Here is a 21912-nt window from a genome sequence, read left to right as displayed (position 1 = left end):
TTTGTTTTATGGTTAATTATCCATGGTCTATTTACAAAATAAATCAACCCATTGTGTACCACCAGGATTTGTGGCCTCATTTGAACTTTGCTTTTCATTAATCACTTTAAAAATAAAAGCTAACTAGATTTTTTTTTTTTCTTTTTGGTTTATTACTTGCATCTGGGTAGAAATTGTAAAAATGGTGAGAGAACAAAGTATGGATTATTCACCCTCAGTTTCATGACTTACATGATCTCAGTCTTGTCTTTCTCCACGTGCCTAAACAGATGCACAGTCCAAAAATTCCAACATTCTGTAAGAAATGCAATCACAAGAAGATTGAAATATTTTTTAAACTCAAACTTTGACTTATTCCAAAAAAATAAATTGTAAAAAGCTTTCCTTAAGAAACAAAAAGGTGCACAAACATTTACAAACATATTTAAGCTACTATAAGAGGCCAATAAAATTACTCATGTAGATACCTAAGTAATACACAAATGTTTGTGAGCTCTGAGTGCAAGGCTATTTTGTTTAGACAAAACTTACTTGCAGGCAGGCTGGAGAAGGCAGCAAATGGATATCTGATTTCTTTATAGTGCTTACAATTTATACAAGAAATCAGAAATATTTTTTTTTCTGAAAATGTTTTAATTATATAAGACATTTAGATCTTGTCCCCATGTGATGACAGAGAACTACTGAATTTCTGAAAACTAGCCAATGGAGAGGCAGGCGAGGGACATTTTTAGCTGCTCTGTTAAAAAACTAACTGTATTAACACTTATTTTACTCTGATAGGGAATAAAATATATATTTGCATAAAACTGAAATTCTCCTCAGCTTCAAATAAGAAAGCTTGAACAATGCATTTGTTTCCACTATGGACTCTTCAAGTACAACTAAAAAATAAGAAAGGCTGATTAACAGCCACAATAAAAGCATATATAACACCAGGATATCAAAATGCCACCCCCCCATCTTTTTTTTTTTTTTTTTCTTTCTTCATTTACCAGTCACCCTTAAGCATTCTTTGCCTTTACTATGAGGAACAGAAAGTCACAGTGCTCCACGTAATCATGAAATGCTACGGAAAAAGCCGTGCTGTCAGTAGGTCAAAAAATGTGGTTCTGCTGCACTCAAGACTACAACTTTTTACATCAAAGCTCCTGAGCTGGATGCAAGTATAAAGAAGACTGAACACAGCCAACAGCTATCTTTTAGAAACCATGATGAAGAGTTGAAGCTAAGACATTAGATCATTAATACTACATATTATTACTAATAGGAGCTCAGGAAAGTAATTTTTGCTTGCCTGTTGGTGCGAAATAGAATCGTAGAGATTTGAAAAGTTAAAGAAACCCACTGCCTCCTCCTCCACTTTGCAGATGGCTGAGCTGCTTTAACTTTCATTTCCAAAAGTAAATTAGCTCCTACTTAAATGAAAGTAAAAATTTAAAGCTGCCTCCACCTGACTGCAAAGCACAGCAGCCGGGCTGGGAGAGGAATGGATAGGCCTTCAAAGAAAATAAAAGCCTTTTTAAGCGACTCCTAATATGAACGCCTGCCCTTGCAGCAGCGAGCTGTGGCCCTACAGCCGCTTTCCATTATAAATGCTAAATTGGGAAATGTTTAACATTCTTTGTTTAATCTTTGTAGTATAAAGAAAAAACAGCTGATTCTCAGAAACACGACAGCCCGAACAACCATTATGGATCTGCCCCTCCCTTCCTCACAGCAGAACAGACCATTTCCAGCTTCAGTGTCGACTGACACTTTTTAATCAGAAATGTGTATTTAGATGGATCCCAGAAGACGAGATTGAAATTTTGTCTTTTTTTTTTTTTTTAGTCATGTAAGGGGCCTAAGGCAACCAGGATATTTAATAAAAACTGTAAGCAGAAAAATAGTTTAAGAAATATATGTAGTGAAAACTATGGGCAAATATGGTTTCAGATGTTTTCTGCACTGTTCTCTGTTAATACCTTTCCACAGTCTTTCCATGAAGAGCATTATTATTTGTTTTGATTTAAAACCTTATCAACTGAGTGCGTTTTTCTCTTGTTCACTGCACAGTCAAAGCAGTGGGTCCATCTATTCTGCTGCAACCAGTCACAAATAAATCAGCAAAAACTCAGGAGCAAACAATCCTCTCTGCTGCTTACACAGGCAAGCTCTCCTTGTATCTTGTCTCTGCAAGAACTTCCCTAAAGGAGTGAGTTTCATCATGCGTCCTAAAAGCCAAATAAGTCAGAGGTTTCTTCAGTTAAAATTATGAAATAATACCCCAAATTGAGTCCCCACAGAAACTGAACTGTTTACAGTTAGTTTTCTTACAAGATTTTACCCTGAAGCACACTTTCCGGATTATCAAGTCTAGTTCCCTGCTCTCTTTTACTACAGGTATAAAGGCCGTGTCCTGAAGAGTTGTTTTTAAGCCTCTGCATCAATAAGGTGAAGAGAGCTTATCCATCCTTCCCACCCTAGCCACCAGCAGTAGTCGGCAGCGACGAGACCAGACGTCCAGGAAACAAACCCACGAGCAAATGAGGATGTGCTCCTTCCCCAAAGTGGGTATGACAGACTGCACGGTGCATCCTCTCGCGGGGCTCACGCTGATGCAGGCACTCCATCCAAACAGAGCCCTCTTCATTTAGCACCAACAGGAAAATATTAACCACTGTGCAGAAGAAAGAGCAAGGAACATCCAAGTGTCAACCCCGCTCTAAGCACTGCGCCCATCCCGACAACTCCTCTACACCGCTGGACTTCAGTGATCCTTCCCTGCGGGTGTCATGGCCCACTTGCATACATCAGATTTAACAGCAAAGACTAGAGTACACAGATTCTCAGATGGGAGAAATTAAGCCTCTGCTTCGTTTGCTGTGAATGTGTAAGATAATAATTTTGAAAAAGAGGAGTGCAGAAACATTCAGTGCGGCTAGGCCTGATACTTTCGTAACAACTACTCTAAATATATTGCTTCTTGCTTCTTTTCTTGCAGACTTCTGTAAGTCAAAAAGACCCGTGAAACTACTGAAGGCTGTAGCAATGAATTACTTATAGTGAAGGTCACAAAACTGTCATAAACTTCAACCAAAGTATCAGAGTTGCAAAAAACAGTGTTCTGAGGAAGGGAGGGAGGGAGGAGACCTTACAGAATAATTACTAGATAAGAAAATACTACTGTAGCTAATTCAGCACATTGCTGGATACAGCAAAATCATATTAGCTAGCTATTTTTCCAATATACCCAACCCCAAGCATGTGTCAGGGAAGAAAAATAATGAAATTTAAAAGTATAAATTAATGTAGAGCTCTTTTCATTTTTGCTGTTGTTTTTAAACCTTTAGGGTTCATATTCAACCTTTTCTCTAAAATAACAAACTTGAATTCAAGAAAACTAAGACACAGATCTTCATAGTGGCAGGACTCAAACAGCTTATGTTTAAAAATAAAATACCAGAGTCTTTTTAAGTTGTAAAATGAAGTCTTATTCATTAAAACTGAATATTAACATCTCATTTCAGAAACTGTTCAAGCCATCACTTTTGCCTATTTTGCCTATGAATTTAGGAAGACAGAAGTTTCACAGGTTGCATGTCTAGCATCTGGTCAAGTCAAATCACCCTCTCCTCCATAAATTAAAATTAGGTTTCCATTCTGCAGAAAATAGAAAATTCCATCGTTCTGGTCGCTGTTCAGCTGCATATATATAACCAGTCTTTTAGCAGCAGGCATTTCTACGGTTTTTCTTCTTGTTTAATTCGTAAATACTCAGAAAATAATTAAATGTGTGTTAGACCATTAAGGAAAGTTAGTGCCTTGTTACAACTCCCTGTAAGCGTACAAAGCAAAGCTGGGGACTGAAGGCTCAGGAAGTTAGAGGTAACCTAGTGACATGCAAAGAAACTTCTCAGTAACTGAAAAGCATGCAAATGCCTTTAAGAGGGAAATTTGCTTGTCTGCTGTTAAAAGTTATCAGGTTTTGTACACCTATTCCAAATAAGTCTTCCATTGTAATTAGCGCAGACAAAAAACTTATAGACTAAAACTCTGAGAAGACGGGCAGAAAGTAATTTTCATTCAAAGACGTATGACCACTCTTTTGATTAAGTTAAACACTGGAATCATTATTTATCATGTTCTCTTTAAAGCTACACAGTCTACATCTTCCAAGCATTTTATAAAGGCTTGACAGCTATTAGGGACACCAGGATAAGGGATTTTAAGGAGATTACTCTCCTCCACTGCGTGCAATCATGTAATAAACTGCTACTGATACGCTGATTCAGCCCCATCTTACAACTACATAGGTTTCCAGGCCCTGTAATTCCTATAGGATAGTCTTCCAGAATTTAATCCTCTGATGACTAGGCTTGTCATCTGATTTCCAGCTAACATTTATATATGGTTAGTGCTCACAATTTGGTCTTTGTGGCAACACCGGCCTGAAGTTTAAATGATTTTTTTAACCTCTCCAAATTATTTCAACACCTTCTCCCTGTGCATTTAAATCCACTTTATAAACATTAATAAAATAGCTTCAGAATATTTCTGTAGGGCACAATAAACCAAGTATCTACTACTATAATCCCTGAGAGATTCTGTACTGAGACAGAAGTGGAGGCAGAAGAAGTTTTCGTTGCCCAGAGCCAAAGCAAGGGCTGGTTTCAGAATCAGGCAGGGAATCCAGGTGTTCCAATAAGCTTTTGAATATATATGTACTCCCCAGCAATTTGGTGAAATATACGGCTTATAATATACTTATAGAGTTTAAAATATTCCACTTCCTGTTTTCACAAAACCCTGTTTCATTTAAAGCTTGTCTGAGGGGTCACTGTTGAAAGATGTCAGCTTTAACTAGTTTTTCTATTATGCCTGAAGTGGGCATAATTCACACTCAGGGTCATTTTATGGCTCCTTTCCAATGCCAGAAAAACACTTTAAAATAACTGAGAATCGAGCCCTATAACTTTATAATTGACCTAATAGACTCCTGACATAATATCAACAGAATTAGCAGCATTACACTAGGGAAGAATCTGTCCAGGACTGTGCACGCAGACAAGAACGGTTTGTAAAGGGCAAAAGAAAACAAACCCCGACACAATGCTCGCAACCACAAACAGGTCAGATCCTCAGAGGATACAACTAGGAATAAATTGGTTGCAATAACTACAGGAATATTTTCTTCCTGTGATCAAAAAGTATGAAGTTTTCTTAGTATTGACCCTTTTCTTCCCTTTTTTGAACCCCCCAAATCCCTCATTTTTTATTCTTTTAGCAGGGTTATATATTTTTCACTTGCATTTGACAGAAATCAATTAAAATATCCCAACCAATCCTAATCAAAAGAATCTCTGGATCTCTACGGACATCAATCACTTAAATGAAATTAAAATGAATAAATAAAGTTCAGTGCAACCTAAAATTTCACTATGCTTCTGCACTTGCTGCTGTTACACGGAGACTGACCTGACACTTGCATTAAGGTTAGGAGAGGAAAGGGAAAAAGCTTTCATTGTATACATCCAAAGTTTGGGGAGGGGGGGGAGAAGAGAGAGGAGGAGAGAGGCAGAAACACTGTGCAGAAGCCAGGGATGTTCCAGAGCGCACTGTGACAGGAAAATACTCAATAAGAATTCCTCCAGCCAAAAACAGATCTTAAATAGATCCATTGTCTTCCAGCCTGAAGCCCTTAAAAAGGCTCGAAATTAAAGTCTGTGCTGTGGGTACCCGGTCGTTCTGTCCTTTCATTAGGATTTGCAGGTCTTAATACAATCTGTCGTGAGGAAAAACAGTAGAGCTGTACAGCCCAGAGAGGTAACAAAAGCGAAAGGCAGGCGAGAGTTACATAACTGGCTTTTTACATAAATATTACGCTGAGAGATATTTTGCTTTTCAGAAAGGAAAAAAGATTTAAAAAAAAAACACCAGCAGCACAAAACCACGCCAGAGAAATCAATCCAACCTCCCTTACTCCTCGTCCCTCTTTCGCTTTGCAACATGTATCGAGTAGTTAAAGTGAGGTTTTTCTTTTCCTTTTTCCATTAAGACTAAACAAATAACCAATTCAGCCTTAAACACTTCATAATAGTTTTTCTCTTATTACCTGAAAAGTGCACCACATCATGGAAGCTGGAAGAAAGTCTTACTTTAAAGCACAAGCAAGTCTGCCTTGCTTATCTGCAGCACAGGGCAATTAGAAATGACCATGGATGTTACACTAACTCCCCTCTGTACAGTCTGAGAAAAGGGAAAAAAACTGCAAGTCTCCCCATCTGTTATTTCCTTTTTTTTTTTTCTTTTTTTTTCTTTTGGCTGTAGAAAAGCAAAATTATGCAAGAGCTTTTGAATGTAAAGCCTGTGTGTGCTTTTTCCCTTTTTGTCTCTGTGTAAACGGTATGTGATATTGCGTAACTGAGTACAGAGTGGGCGGTTAGCATTTACTATTGATTTACACTACTTCATATAATGAATTCAGAGCTCTGAGAGAGAGACACAGACGAAGAAACGCAGGGGGGTGAGATGTGGATTTAAGGTATGCGTGAGGAGGGGCACCATGGAAAGAGAGGAGCAAAGCGTTTAGAAACAGAAGTATGGCTTTCTGAACCACACATGCTTTTCCCAACCTTTTCATTTTCATGCTTGTTGCTAGAAGAGCAGATGCTTAACAAAACCCCAAAAGCCATGAAACCCTCTGTCCAAAAGCAAGGTTTCCCTCCCACACCCAGTGCCCAAATCCGATTAGAAACTACAGAAAAATACGTATTGATGCTACTGTGGCACTTCTTGTGCTAGGTATAAAGATGCATAGGAAGCTCATATTCAGCCATGAGGGTCATTAAGGCTACTAAGAGAAATCTTTCTTTAGCAATATTATACATCGACTTCTGACTTACTCCTTCAGGACCTACAGGCTTGTAGGAGCACTGAAATCATAGGCACTATGCACAGCATTTAATACAAAGCCCTGTATTTTTTGAGATGGTAGGGTGACATGGAAGTATGGGAATTAGAGACTGGAAACAAGGAACACTTGACCTATTTTGCTCACTGATTAGGCCTGCCAAAATATCCCCATTGTTCTCTCTTGTACACGAGCACACACACCTGGAGTCCTCAATTTAGACACAGACAGGCCCCTAGCTCTGCAACAGGAATCATTTTCAGTCAATAAGGTGGAATTCTCTCGTTCCCACAGGTGAATGCCCACCACACTGCTAAATCCTTTGCCTCCAAATTCTGTCGGCTCCCACTTGACACTAGGTCCTACAAAGCAAGGAAACACCAACAGCCTGGCACAACACTGGACTGCTGGGCATCCATTTATTTATTCATATTGGGCTGGGGATTTTGCCGATAACGTCAATGTGATTCTAAAGCGTTTTAACATAGTTTATAAAGCACACTGAAAGACTGAAGACTAAAAGGTGGTTTATCACAAGCCACAGCAGACACCTAGCCTAGTATCAGAAATGAAACTGAATATGCTGATAACAAAAAAAAAAAAAAAAATCAACTATCCATGCTCTTAAAGCTTCTTTTGCATTATCTTTACTGGAAGACATGCATTCCCCATATTGTTTTCTTCAAATTCTGTGTAATGGGCAACATACTTATTCTTTACAGGTCTGGCATCAGGCATTTTTACAGGTCCTAAATTATCAAAACAAGCAAACAAAAAAACCCGTTATAAGAAAGGTAAACCCTATTTTAAGGAAATTCCACAGATATGCAATGTTTCTGACTATTCTGTTGATTTTTTTCTTTTCCCCAGATCCACGTCTACTAACATTAACTATGATACTACTAGCCAGCATGCAGTCAGGATCTCTGTCAGGATGTTAGAAAAAGAAAACAGCAATTCACTGTCTTGCACGTGCTTATTCATTTTGTTTGCACAAAACTGGAATTGCATTGAAATTACCCAGAAAAGTTTTACACAAAAAGTCATGCGCAGCCTAACTAGTCTGATTTGTCTTAAAATGAAACTGATCCTTAAAGGAAAAGATTAAGGTATTCATAAAGAGGGACCTAGGCGTGCAATCTGGATTAAGGACTCATTAATACAGATTGGGCCAACTCAAAACGTGCTCAGGTATGTTTTTTTTGTTGACCAGGAGAACACTGGGGGAAAGAAATGAGACACAGAAGACACAAACTCTACATCACTGTCATGCCGTCACTAGAAATTATTCTTCACAATCAAACTTTGAGTGACGCTATGCAAGGTGAGCGTCTCAGGAAGACTGGGCCAGCTTATCAAACAATGAGAACCCGCACTCTTCTGAGTAGACTGCATGTGAAGAGGAACATATTTTTCAGCACTGTTTATATGCTTAAAGCTAGTCTGGAAGTTTCGTATGTCCTCATCTTACGGGATGCAGTGTAGAAGCTTAAAATGCATTAGTCTTACGGGATGTTATAGAAAAGAGATAGAGAGAGGCACTAAAGAAATACCAGCTGAGGAAAACCAAGCTCAGATACCAGTGAGAGCAGCTCCAACACTGCTATGCTTGCTTTATCATCATCCAGAGTACACATATATTTAAGCACTTGTTCGTATGTTACCTTATAAGCAACTGGCTATGGATTGTACATATCAGGTTCAACCAGAGATCTGAATCCCCTAAAAATATGCGGAGACAAATTAGGGAGTTCAGTTCTGATATATTTTATACTTGAGGGGCTATCAAGTGAAGCTGACAAAAGTTTCCATTATAATCAACTTGCCTTCAATCACTCAAAAATTTTGGAAACATCCCTATGTAAATTTTCTATTCTTAATGTTTACCTAATCTGAAATTTCATGAAAACTTGAATAAACAGAAGTTCATCTGTTTTGCACATAGGGAATGCAAAAAAAAGAACATCCAGAGATTTAGGAGAAAGGGGAAGAAAGAGAGAGATTAAACTATCTATGGCATTAACAACTGAAAATACGAATGGACTCAGAGCCTATAAAGTCAATACTGTCTAGATTCATGTTTCAAGAAAAAGTTTTCTACTATGATGAAAATACTGAAGTTTCTAAAAGTCCACACAGCTATGAAATCCTACCAAATATTTTACAAATCGCATCTTGGATACATACTTAGGTCAGAAAATCCTAAAAAAATCTCTGTGTGTGCTAACAAACTGCCCTTTTGGTATGTAACTGTATGTTACCGTCTTTAACTTCTCTGATATACGTTGTCCCTACAAGACAACATACCTGCGAAGTAGCATTATTTTTCACTGTGCTATACAGCTGGTTTGGGGCTTGGGTTTTTTGTTTGTTTGTTTGTTTGGGTGGGTGGGTTTTTTTGATTAGCGAAACACTAATAGTAGATGCCATTTGCACGTATCAAAGATTCTATAGCGCTGTATTTGCAGAAAAACAATGTCACTTCTCGGTAAAGACTGTATCATAAGGGAGAGACTAAGGTTATAAACAAGTTATTACTCTAGGATTTCATGATTTTGCATGTAAGCTTAATGTTTCTCAATACAGTTTCTGTCTTTTTAATGACTGTAGAAGGAGATAAGCACAGTGCTAGGTTGCCATGGACTTTTAATGGCAAAATGAATAATAAAAAAATATTAAAAAGATAGAGACAAAAAATAAATACATTAGAGATGCTTGCCAACCCTTCTTGCTAGTTAAAGAATCAATAAACCTTTTGCAGACCTCCTGCAACATGATTTTTCTTGCAGTGAAAGTAACTCACAACAAATATGCTTTTCTCGGCAATTTAACTTTATTTTTCTCCTACCGACTTCTCTTTCACATGAACCTTTTGGACTCCACCATTTTGGAATGACCATGACACAGCAGAAATTACTAAACTTTCCCCACCCCTCAACGAACCTATTAAACATGTGTAATGGTGTCATGTCCTAATGGTTCTTACAGACTGACATATTTGCAAGGCGGTTTTAGTCAAAATGAATGGCAATAAAACTGGCAAAGACTCAGAAAGCAAAGTCCAAGAGGACTAGCAAAGAACTCAGAGTCAGAAAAAAAGGTCTCTGGATATTTTTGCCATGTCTTCCAGAACCAAAAGAATTGAGGTTATGTCAGTGTTTCCATAATAAACCTCAGTTTTCAAGACTATAACTCAGCTGCAATGATCTGACCCAGACTGAAATCAACACATGCAAGGTTTTAGATCAAGAGCAAATTTTTTTTTTTAAAATGTATTTCCCCTACTGCAAAACAATCTAATGTTATAATTTAATCTGGTAAGGAATTACTAATTTATCAGAATTAGGGAGAGAAAAGAGCAGGGAAGCAAGAAACAAAATTCAGAATTCACAGTGAATGCCTTCTGGGATAGCATAACTTCCCTTCCAGATATTCCTATGAGATTTTGAAAAGACCACATTTCTACAGTAATTGGGGGCTCAGTATAATCCCTGTCCAACAAACCTTAATATTTGTTTTGGCCCCTAAAAGCAAAATCTTATTTTGAAGCAAGCGTGGCTGTTATAATATGCAGCAGACTTGGAAGAGACCAGGAGGGACTCGGAAGAATTTACTGGATAGGCTAGTTAATTTCTGAAGTACTATAATTTATCATATTCATTCACCTTATAACTCTCAAATACCACTCTTACACTACACAGGTTTCATCCTGCGGCAGTCTGAGTAACTCAGGGATACTCAGACAACAGGTAGCTCGCACATTTGAGGAGTCCCCGAATTGCAGAGGGCAAGGTACTCCTGCGAGGCATGTGAGAGCTGTGCCCAGAGCTGAGTGCATCCTCCAGCCCAGAGGTGAGAGATGCTGCTGCTGCCACAGTCACCGCGAGCAGCAGCACCTGAACAAAGTCTGCACGTCCCCGTTTCATAGAACTTTTCCACTAGCTCAGACAAGTGAAAGTGCCAGCGCCTCCTACACCAGTTAGAGATTTCCCCATAGCTTCTTATTGTTCAGATACATACGACTTCAGACTCCTCTTTGTGTTTAATTCAGGTATCTCAAGAGATGTAGTAAAAAATAAGCACCTTCACAGGGTACTTCATGTGACTCAAAGATCAAATTTTTAGAAAGCACCTAGGTGATTGGAAATTGGGGTCTAACCTGAATAACATGTTAAAATACACCTTGAAGAGCTTATTTTCAGGTATCAAAATAAGAAAACTGAGTAAAAAATGGCTCGTGCCAAACCATGTAATGAGTTTAGGAGCAGAACCCCAATGTTCTGAGCTGCTTTTCTCTTTTTGTCTGCAGTGGAAAATTAGCTTAGACTAGATATTTTAAGAAAACTAGCGTTACATGAGCTGAATACCACAGCAAGGCTTCCACCACTTGACATTTTAATTTTCTGTCTTTGGTTACGTTTTGTCATATTGAGTACTGTTGGTCTGAGTATGAATATATACATGCTGGTGTTTACCTTTCTTCTGCTTTGCTGTGAGTTCCTCAGAATACAGAAACTTGACAATACTCATCAGCTAATGGCATATTTTGAAAACAATTAAATAAATTAAAAATAAGTGAATTGTTTGTAACACAATACAGAACATCAGCAATAGTATTTTTCTACTGTTATTTCTTCGTTTTTCCTCAAGACTGTCAGAGCACTTTGTAAAAAGAGATATACTCTTATTGAACACCTTGCTCCATGAGTAGTTCCAATGAAATCACGAGACCTATTAAGAAAACAAGGTATTCTTCAATTACCCAACTCTGTGACATAATTATCAATTCTACTCACAAACGGGGAGGTAAGTACATAGACTTTAAACAATTTGTGCAAGATCTCACGCTAAGCGAGTGGCCAAGCTGGAAAGAGAATGCCCAACTCTCGGCTGCTAGCCTCTTGCTGTAAACACCTCAATACTACCTGTATTATGCAAAGAAAAATAAAACACAGTATTGATAATTTTCTGGCATTTTCCAGCAATCTTGATTTATCTGAACAGCCTCATCAAAATGTTACAGAATAAGAAAAATTTGACTTTTCAGGTGCCCCCGAAAAGCTGCAATGTTTTCTTTATATCTAGTAAAATTAAGACCTTTTTGACTTTAACTGCCTATATGACAGCTACGGATTAGCCAAAGCTATATTGCTACAACAGAGAGAAAGCTGACTGTTAAAACAGGCATCAGAGATTTGCAAACAGAAGGCTAAGATACACATATACACACACACTCACATTATTTCTGAAAGTTAATTTTGTCATGAACTTAAATGTTTTTCCCAATACTCTGCCACCCAAGTTCATTTGGAGAGACCGTAGGACCTGAAGCAAAGAAGATCTGTTGTGCAGCAGAAACAGAAAGTTGACAAACACAGTGTGTGAGGCTTATTGTAAAATCAAAACTAGAGGTTGCACTTTCTCAGACTGTGGGTCGGGATTTTTATTTTATTTACTTATTTTAAGGTAAAATTACAAATGTTATGCTTTGTTTCCATCCCCTGACTTCAACCCCAGAAGAAACTACATGATGACTTGTATTAAGCAAATGATTAGAGAGAGTAAATCTTCTGTCATAATTGCTGCTCGTATTGGAAAGAAGTTTTCTTACCTTTTTCCTACTTTTGCTGAGAGCCAACAGTGTCATCCCCTCAGTCATTTCAGTGTCAGCTACTCTTTTGTTATACAGAATGCAAGTAATAATGAAACTGTGCTGATCTGCTTGCCTTCACTCTATATAGTGTCTATATTTATAGGCTTATGCTTCTATTTGAATCTATATTTATCTGCTTTATCTGCCTACAGCGCATCTGTTTCTCATACACACAGACGTATATGCATACACACGTGTGCACGCACACAAATATACAGACATACATAAACACACATACGGGCATACCCAAGAATATGCATACTTACAGTAGGCTTCTGTTCAACAGTAAGATTTGTATAAATATAAACATATGCGGTATACACAATATAAATGAAGACACATGCACAAAGAAAATCATAAGCAATTATATGAATATGCCTCACTGGCTTTAGGAAGGTTTATTATTCAGCGGGCTGCCTAGTCAAGAGGATTGTACACATTGAGTTTCCTTTACATTATTCTGCTGCAGTAGCTTTCCAAGCAGTAGCAATTTTGCTGTTATTTTGCCTGGAGTTTTTTCTGCGTAAACTTACTTGGCATAGTTGTGAAATCACTGCCATCCTGTACAGACATTGATTCCCTGTTGGTACCACTAGCAGTTTCCCTCAGGCTAGTCATTAAAAAGGCCAGAGTTAAGCCACCTTGTGCCGGTTCAGGAGACCATCCCCTAGAAAGAAAGAACAAGGTGCAACTCCAGATCCAGGTCAATCTGGCAATTCGAAGACCAAACATTCCCTAGGCCTTAAGAATAAAGAACATTTTCCCAAATTACCAGAAGGTAAACAGGGGTATTCACATCAGCAGATACCAGCATGCCACACTTCCCCATATCACCAGAGTTGCAGGTCTTCTGCCTTACCACTTAGATCAGATCCAGGTCTGCCTCAACCTTTCTTCTTGCTAGCTAGGCTTCTGTTAAGTCTATCAGAACTGCCAGAAGTCTGTGACACTGAGGTCTCTGTGGTGCTGTAACGTGACAAAGCCTGCATTAGGCCAGTTGCGTAAACAGGTTATAGCTCGTCTCCACTGGACAATCTTAATTCAATACTTGATTCGTCCACATCCTACCATCTCAAAGGGGTGTTGGAGGAGGAGGTTCCACAAGGTAAGAGCAAAGCTAAGCAACAAAGTCACTGGGGATTCCTTTCTGTGTCCCTCACTGCAGAAGCTATATTTTGGCTTCCCAGTTGCTCATAAGGCAGTGAAAATGAACTGCTGATTCAATACAGGACCTCTGGGCTCTTCTGAAAGGAGGAGGAATCCCTAAGCCAAAAACTACTGGATATATAGGCTAAAGAAATAAGATACAAAGAACCCGCTGGGTATCAAGGGCAGCTGAAAAAGACAGCCTTACCCATAACCTTTTTGAAATCCTGCAAAACTTCAAATGTGGCCAAACAACGTATCTTGGCATTTTACAGGAGTAAAAAACTATACTCACGTCTAAAAAGAGTCTACTCTGACATCCAGGTAATAAGTGTATTAACTAGTAACTTAATGGACAAACAAATTATTAGGGTATATTTAAAAACCCCAAAGAAGTTCTAAAATATCCTGTAACTCAAAATCAGGAAAAAAAAACACCTTAAGACGACATTTTATGTCAAGATTGTGTTCGATAACTTAACCAGATATTCTACTTCCTATATCAAAGACTTCTGGGTAATTCTTTCATTCACTTGATCATGCTGAGGAACTGCTCCTAGAGTAATTTTATGCTTATCTGGCATTAGGTGGTCCATTTGAAAGAGTTTTCAGAAAACCTACAGACAAGAAGGTATTTAAATATAATATGTATATACTTTCCATGTAGACAGATTTTCTACATACCTTCATTTAATTTCTTTTTGGTCTTAATATTCCCATTTCTTGATCATTATACTGAACTGCAGCTATTGAACAAAACTCTGTTCACACTTTCCTCACTGTTAAAGTTATCCTTTACCCCCTGATGGCTGACACAATCATTTTAAAATTTAAAAAATATAATTTCATCCTCTTAACTTACTAATTTTTTTTTAACTGCTCAGCACAACTTACATAGTAACGTGGGATCCACACTACTTGAAAAGTTTTGCCATCTAGAAATAAAATACCAGTTTGAAAGGGAGAAGAGAAAGGATTTTCAGTTAACTTCTGCATTATCTGAGCACCATCAATCTGGTAGGGTCTATTATGAAAATACTACCATACTGCTAAAAATGACAGTTTTGTGATAACTGTAATGACTTGGCATTTATGTTATCTTTAGCAGTGACCATTTAGCAACCAGTCCATTTTTTTTTTTTTTCGGGGTAATTTATAGTTTTAGTGTGTTTAAGAGCATTTCTAAATTGAAAAACATTATTTAATTATTCAGGTGGCAACAGATTGATTACAGAACATAGTTTCTTTTTGAGGGTGCCCTACAATGTACCTTTATACATGTAAGAAACTACTTAAGCATTTCTTTGATGCACAAATGTACAAACTCCTACCCTCATTTGTTTGGCATTCTTTGAAATTCTGTAGGTAGAACATAAAAGGAATCTGTTTAATGCAAACTCTCTCCTTTCTTATGACAAAGAGAGCAAATATTACCAGAGTTCAAGAAATGCATCCTTTTCTCTGTATATAATGCACTGAAAAGATATAGGCTGGGACAAACATCTAATACATCTTATATCACTTGAAGGAGAACAGCTATGTTAATACATAAATACCTCTCAATTCTTAGCACATTGTCTGCTAATATATCTTAATATCTGACATACATCTATCCCTCCTTAGGAATCCTTCTATTAGATTTGCTAATTGATACCTATGATCTTAAACTTACTGTATTATTTCTTGGAGAAGATTTAATGGTATGTTAAAGTTCAAATTAGCTAAAGTAACCCTCTTCTTCCAAAGAAATTAAAATATAAAAAACTTAAGCCCTATCCTTGCCTCAACAAGAGTCATGTCATTTTATGCTGATGCAACTGTATGGGTTTATAACTCCATCTTATATTAGTATAACTATATCCATGCATGAAGTTGATCTAGTATAATTACTTCAGTAAAAACTTTCAATCCTTTTCAATCCTTTCAAATAGAACAATTATAGTCGTATAAAATCTATGCACATACTAGGCCTTAGTAGATGCCTGAGACCTCCTAAGACAAAATGGTAAAGACCAGCTGTCCACTTCAATGGTCACAATTCCCGATTAATCTCAACAAAGCTGAAACTGCCCCAAATGTATCAGACTTAAAGCAAGTAAACCATGTGGGCCATGCACTAACGTGTAGAATCAGAATTTCAGAGACCAACAATGAGCATTTAAAGATTAAAAGAAAATATTTGTCCAATTTATCACCAGACAAACAGTAATGAGAAATTATAAAAGGGAATTCTTTTGTTGGGTTTAGTGGGACAAATTCAAAGAATGACATGGACATCTTAAACGAAACAAGCCTGTTTAGCAGCTCTTCTTAGAACAGGCTGAAATCTCATCAGCAACAACTGATCAATGCTGCTTCCTAACAAACAGAAACTTAAGCTTTACATATACAAATACAACTTGGCACCATTTTTATCTCTCCACGTGGTAGAAGCTTTCATATGGCCAACAACACTTAAAATTTGGAAACAGGGTAGGCAGTATGCTTTCTGAAATATGCCATTCCACCACTACCTCAACTATTTTACCCATAACTGTAACAGAAGACTAAAAGTGTGACTTAGAAAAGTCAGTAACAGAAACAATAGAGCTGTACTAAAATTTGAATGCTGCAGAAATGCCAAGCTTAGCACAATGTATAGTTTTTCTTTCTTTTTTTCTTTTTTCCAAGCACCTCCAAGTAGTATAGATGACTTAAGAACAAAATACACTCTTGAAACTGAGATATCAACAGATGAATTTTAAAACATTATAAAGGACCTTCCCAAGTGGCAATGCTCCAGGGCTTTAGCACCAAGTTTGATATATCTTTTCAGGAGCTCCTAGTTCTTTATAACCCTCAAATACTCTGTGATTCTCTGAACACAGAAAACAGCCTTATTCCTCCTTGGAAGCCAGCAGAAAAACGTTCTTGAGAAAAAGAGAAAAAGAAAAAAAAAAAAGAAAAAGTGTTTAACTCTGTAGATCATCTTGACCAAAATAATGAATTACCTCAACAAATAAAATGCTGGCAAAAACCTAAGGAACTGACTATCTTAATCCTATCACTATTAACTTAAATTGATCATCCCAGCTTTCCTGCGGAACTGTTGCAAATCACTTGTCTCCTTATACAATGAAAGAAAAGTATCCTCCTCCCTGCAATAAGCACTGAAAAGATATTGAGTAAGATTTTTGTAGATAATTATCTCGGGAAGTTATCTTGAAGGCTCAGGGGGAACCTAAGCAATGTGTATAAATACCTGATGTGGGGCAGCAAAGAAGACCGAGCCAGGCTGTTCTCTGTGTTATCCCGTGAAAGGACAACAGAGAATGGGCACAAATGGAAATACAGGAAATTCCATTTAGACATAAGAAAAAAATTTTGATGGTGAGGGTACTCAAACACCAGAATGCTCGCTCAGAGAGACTGTGGAGTCTCCATCCTTGGAGATACTCAAAACCTAACTCGACACAGCACTGAGGAACCTGGTCTAGGTGATGCTGCTTTAAGCTGGAGGATTAGACTAGACAATTGACCCCTTCCGACCTCAATGATTCTGTGAAATTTTCTTTTCAGATATGAATTTAGGAGCTACACCAAAACGTATTAAAGTATCTTCCTGTGCATGGCTTCATTTGACTTAGTCCTGCTCAGAAATATAAAGCTTGACTCCAGGCTGTATAAGATTAACAAAAAAGACAGTAGAAGTATCAGTATGCTTTTATAATGCTTTTGGGAGCAGCAAAAGGCACATCCTTTATCATGTACTTTGTTTATGATAGCTGCTGGAGACTGATAGAGACTCAGGTCACCATAATCTATACACTATCAGATCTCTCTGTCTCTGCATGACACCTTGCTTCAGAAATCAAATCTTCATTCTGCATCTCAACAAAGCCTAAAGACTTTTTCATCCATCTGATGCAAGTATGTCCAAGAAAGAAGTAATGATCTTCTGTACACATTCAACCAGATATATTTTTCTAGGCTAACAGGCACTTCTGAAACTCCAACATATGAATGAACAGATCCAACCCAACTGATTTACATCATTAATACTAATCTGCAAGCTCTCTTACCTACCCTAAATTAAATTTCCAAAAAGTATGATTATTTACAAGCCAAGATAAAATAGTGATATAATTCCTAAGAGTCTTAAAAGTCTTTCAATTTTTTCTCTTTATTTGGTACAAATAAGAACTAGAAAGAGTCACAGCAATTGCAGCACAGAAAGAGATGAAGCAATAATCATTCCACTGAGGTTTCAAAGCCAGAAAAACACAGGCAGATACTAACCACCCCAACTAGAAAACCTAAATCTGGAGAGCCCCAATTGGATGCATATAGAGCTACCTATATTCTTAAGAATTAAAACCAGTCAAACATGCCAAAGCAATGAAGAGAAATACAGCAAAGGCCAGTTTCCTCTCTCACTCATGACCTCTGGTCCTCTGATCTCCTCAGAAATATGGGGAAAAACACTAAATGTTAAATATAATAACAGAGTCAGAATCCTTTGGCTTTTCTACCAGTCTAAAAACCGCTAGTTTTAAAAGACAGTGTTCTCAGGCATATCAATCTTTGCAAGTTTTTACTAGAGCACAGTGCTACTGAATTTTCAGCTGCTCAGAATTAAAATTAATTTACCTTCTTGGGATTTCTGTAAGTATCTACAAGTGAGAACCTTTTCAGATGTGATTGCTGAAAGATGTGATATGCTCTACAACAATTGATTAGAAGAAATGCTTGGACAGCAGTGTAATTTAAAAAGCGTTTTCATCGTTACTGTCCAATTCTATTTTAAGAAGAATTTGCATTTGGACTGTCCATCTTCTACTCTCAACTCAGAACCTTTAAATTCCTTACATGGCCAGGAGGTCACACTTTTATGAGGGCTACCTTTGAAGGTTTAGAAAATCATTAATAAAGGGTTCAATAAATGCTTACTAGCTGTTATAAAGGATTGAGTAGAACAAGCCAATTGATGTTTATAATAACCTATAGGTAGATCTGTGATGTGCTTACAAAATGTGTAATACGTATTATCCATCTCAAAAATGCTCTTAGAATATTGATAAATCATATAAAAACTTTTATGAATTGTTTATAAAGTGTGTCATCAATAGAAGTGTAGCTGGATAAACACTGCAAGAAAGAACTTGCAAGGAGGCTATTTACAGCACCTGTAAACACACATAATACTTCATTGTGCAGAGACTTGAGTAACAGCCTACTGTTTTCACAAGGATTAATCCTTCTCATCCCTCAGCTGCTGATCCAAATCTTATCTCCCCCTCCTGCATAGTACCTGCAGGTATCTCACACATCCAGGAAAACTGAGCAAATTGCACCCATAGTGACATATGGACCATCAACTCCCACAGCATCAGCAGGGAGCCGTATGGCTTCAGATTTTCAAAACCTTGTAGGAAATTCCATCCCTTAGGAACACCAGGGAGTATATATGTAGGGGGACTTTGTGAATCTCCTTAAGGAACTTAACCAATGAATGGATTACTGCTATGAACGCATGCAAGTTTTACCTATGTAACAATTACAATATTGACAGTATTTCTCTCTTTACCCTTGTGTAGTCATAAATTATGCATTCTGCTGTTAAATCAGTAAAAATCCTTTAATGTCAGTCAAATGACCTCACATTTCATTGAAAGCAGAATCTAGTCCTGAATGTCACGGCAGTGAGAACATAACAAAATGGAAATCTCTTGTGAGAAGGCATTGCAGAATTTCATGGCACATTAATTAATCTTTTCTGATTGCAGTAAGGCTTTCACTTCATTGACATACGCTAAATAGCACAGACAACTACCAGTCCTTACTGTCTTTTTTTCAAAAGAAGTTTCCTTGTGACAACGAATGCCCATCCAATAAGTTATATACTGTCAGGAAGTTCACTGGAAGAAAAGAAACACATTAGATATTACCTACTGGAAAATATAAAGAATGAGGCTTACACCTCTATGTAATTTTACCAACATTAAGACTAGAGTGTAACTTCAATGACTCCATTCCTGGTTCACATTTCTGCGTGAATCATAGTTCTGCTTTAACTGTAGTATCATACAGTGACTGTTTTCAGCAGAAAGTATCAAGATTATCATGCTCCAACAAGAAGTCTATGTTTGTAGATCTATGGCAAGAACAGGATTGTCCACTTTTTATTATTTAGCCCCTAATTCTATTATTTTAGGCAGCCAAGCGAACTATACTATCTGAAATTCAAGCACAACTTCCTATCTAACACCACTGACTGAACCAGTGTACTGCAATGCCACAGGTTTTCCCAGAAGCACAACTACAAAGCACAATTCTGCAGTGTGATGGTTATGCACAAGAAAATACGGATAACATATCCAGTTTGGGAAACATTGTCAGGTGAATACACTGCCCCACGTCAGCTCTGACCACGTCAGAGTAGCACATCAGAAACATATTATGGTTCTGATGGGAGAGTAAGTGAATACAGAAACATATTACATTGAGCACTGGAAAAATCTAAGGGCATGGTAGAAAAGCTGGAGAGAGTGATTATATAGGCTCAGGGGGATACCAGCAATTATGAAAAGGACATTGCCAGCCACAACTGAAAAGCAAAGAACAAAGCCAACAATATGGTATTAATCACTTGCCCTGTCCATGTATCATGCCAGACTATTCAAAGCACAGAATGTTCTTTATTCACCTCACTTTATATTGCTGAATGAATATAGCATTTATGAAAATGAGAGATTAAAAACATTGATATTAACCAACCTTTGCGCCAAATCCTACTTATCTTATTGATGCAGGTAGTTCCACTGATTTTAATAGATGTAATTACTATTGACTTCAATAGAGCTACTCACAGAGTCAGGAGGGCAGGATGTGGCTCATTGCATAACCAAGCTTCCCTTACCACCATGAATGGTGCCAACTCATCATTTCTGACGCAACCCTCCCTGCTTTTCCAGTAATGGATCCCTTGAGCAGAAACAACTGTACGCACCAAATTCTGTGATACTTCTGATGTGAGCACATTAATAACTTGAATGAAATGACTGATTTTATTTTTACTCACCTCTTCAGAAGCAATAGACACAACCCTCTGACACAGAGAACTTCATAGCACGGTTCTGTTGTTCATTCCTCCAATTCCTTATGAATGAAACATCTGGGTGGGGCTGGAATTAAACTTCTGCAAGGACTGCCTATCCTCTGATGATTATAGTATATTTGAAAAGGATAATACAAACTAAACTGATTTACAGTAAGTCTCTTGGGTATAGGAATAGAATGTTTCCAGCAACAGGTTTCAAGCAGTGGATAGCCTTTCCGAAGGAGATTAGACTCACCCCATTCTCCCTATTTGCAGATGTAAATGCAGAGACTCATTTATGACCACACCTATTTTCTTCTGCAGTATCCCTTAGGACCATGCCAGAATGGAGGAAATTTGAGGGACAAAGAGAATGCAACAAAAAACACGAGGGAGAAAAGAGAAAGGAATCACCTTGGTTTTTGACAGCTTAAGAGTGATGCTAAGGATGCTGCCTTTTAGGGGCTTGGTCCTTGTTCTTCAGTCATACTGCTTCAATGCCTCAGAGGTAGGGGCTGTTAAATGTGCAAGATGGCATGATGCACATGCAAAGCAGAGGAAGGCAGAAGTCTGGAACTCTTTTTTCAATGACTTATAATTGAAAAGGCAGCAAACCAGTGCTTTATGGCAGTTAAACCCATTGGAATATACTATAAGCCAAGAACGTCTGTCTTCAATCCCAGCCTTCCACAATCCACTTGCTACAGCATATTCTGAATGGCTATTTCTGGCGGGGACCAATTCTAATCTCTTTCTTATTTCATTATAAAATTTAAGTTATCTCCATCAATCTCAAATTCCTTTGTGGGCAGCTGAGATAAGAACCAGTCTGAAGATGTTCTGCTGCACTGGTTCTTACTCCTCTCAGTGAGAGGTTATTCACTGCCCTCTGAAATTCCTCACTGGTTCCTGAATGTAGTTACAGATTCAAAGCTGACACAGATCTATATATTTAAGGACACAGATCTCAGACACTTAAAAAAAAAAGTGATCTTTTCTTGCAGAGCAAATCTTTGCATGTAGGACATTATGAAATTCTTCCTCGTTTTGTAGAAATAATACAGCTAGGCTTAGATCCTGTTATAACTAGGCTTAGATCCTGTTATGTGCACATTTTTAAAATGATTATTATCTCAAGCA

The 21912-nt window shown here is 37.6% G+C and overlaps 1 protein-coding gene across 2 annotated transcripts in view; it reads right to left on the bottom strand.

Moving 5' to 3' along the window:
* Positions 1–21912, bottom strand: part of LOC143165500 (uncharacterized) — a 477160-nt gene that overhangs the window by 209781 nt on the left and 245467 nt on the right. Inside the window, exon 6 of one of the 2 annotated variants that reach the window (XR_012996266.1) lies at positions 232–295. The exons of the other annotated variant lie outside the window; for it this stretch is intronic. The gene's annotated coding sequence lies outside the window, so the exon portion shown is untranslated. The remainder of the gene's footprint in view (positions 1–231; positions 296–21912) is intronic. 2 annotated transcript variants of the gene reach the window in all.

This window comes from Aptenodytes patagonicus, chromosome 1 (genome assembly GCF_965638725.1).
Source record: "Aptenodytes patagonicus chromosome 1, bAptPat1.pri.cur, whole genome shotgun sequence".
Classification (NCBI taxonomy): Eukaryota; Metazoa; Chordata; class Aves; order Sphenisciformes; family Spheniscidae; genus Aptenodytes; species Aptenodytes patagonicus.
The sequence above is the reverse complement of the archived record's forward strand: the minus strand, read 5'-3'. Positions and strand labels throughout refer to the sequence as shown.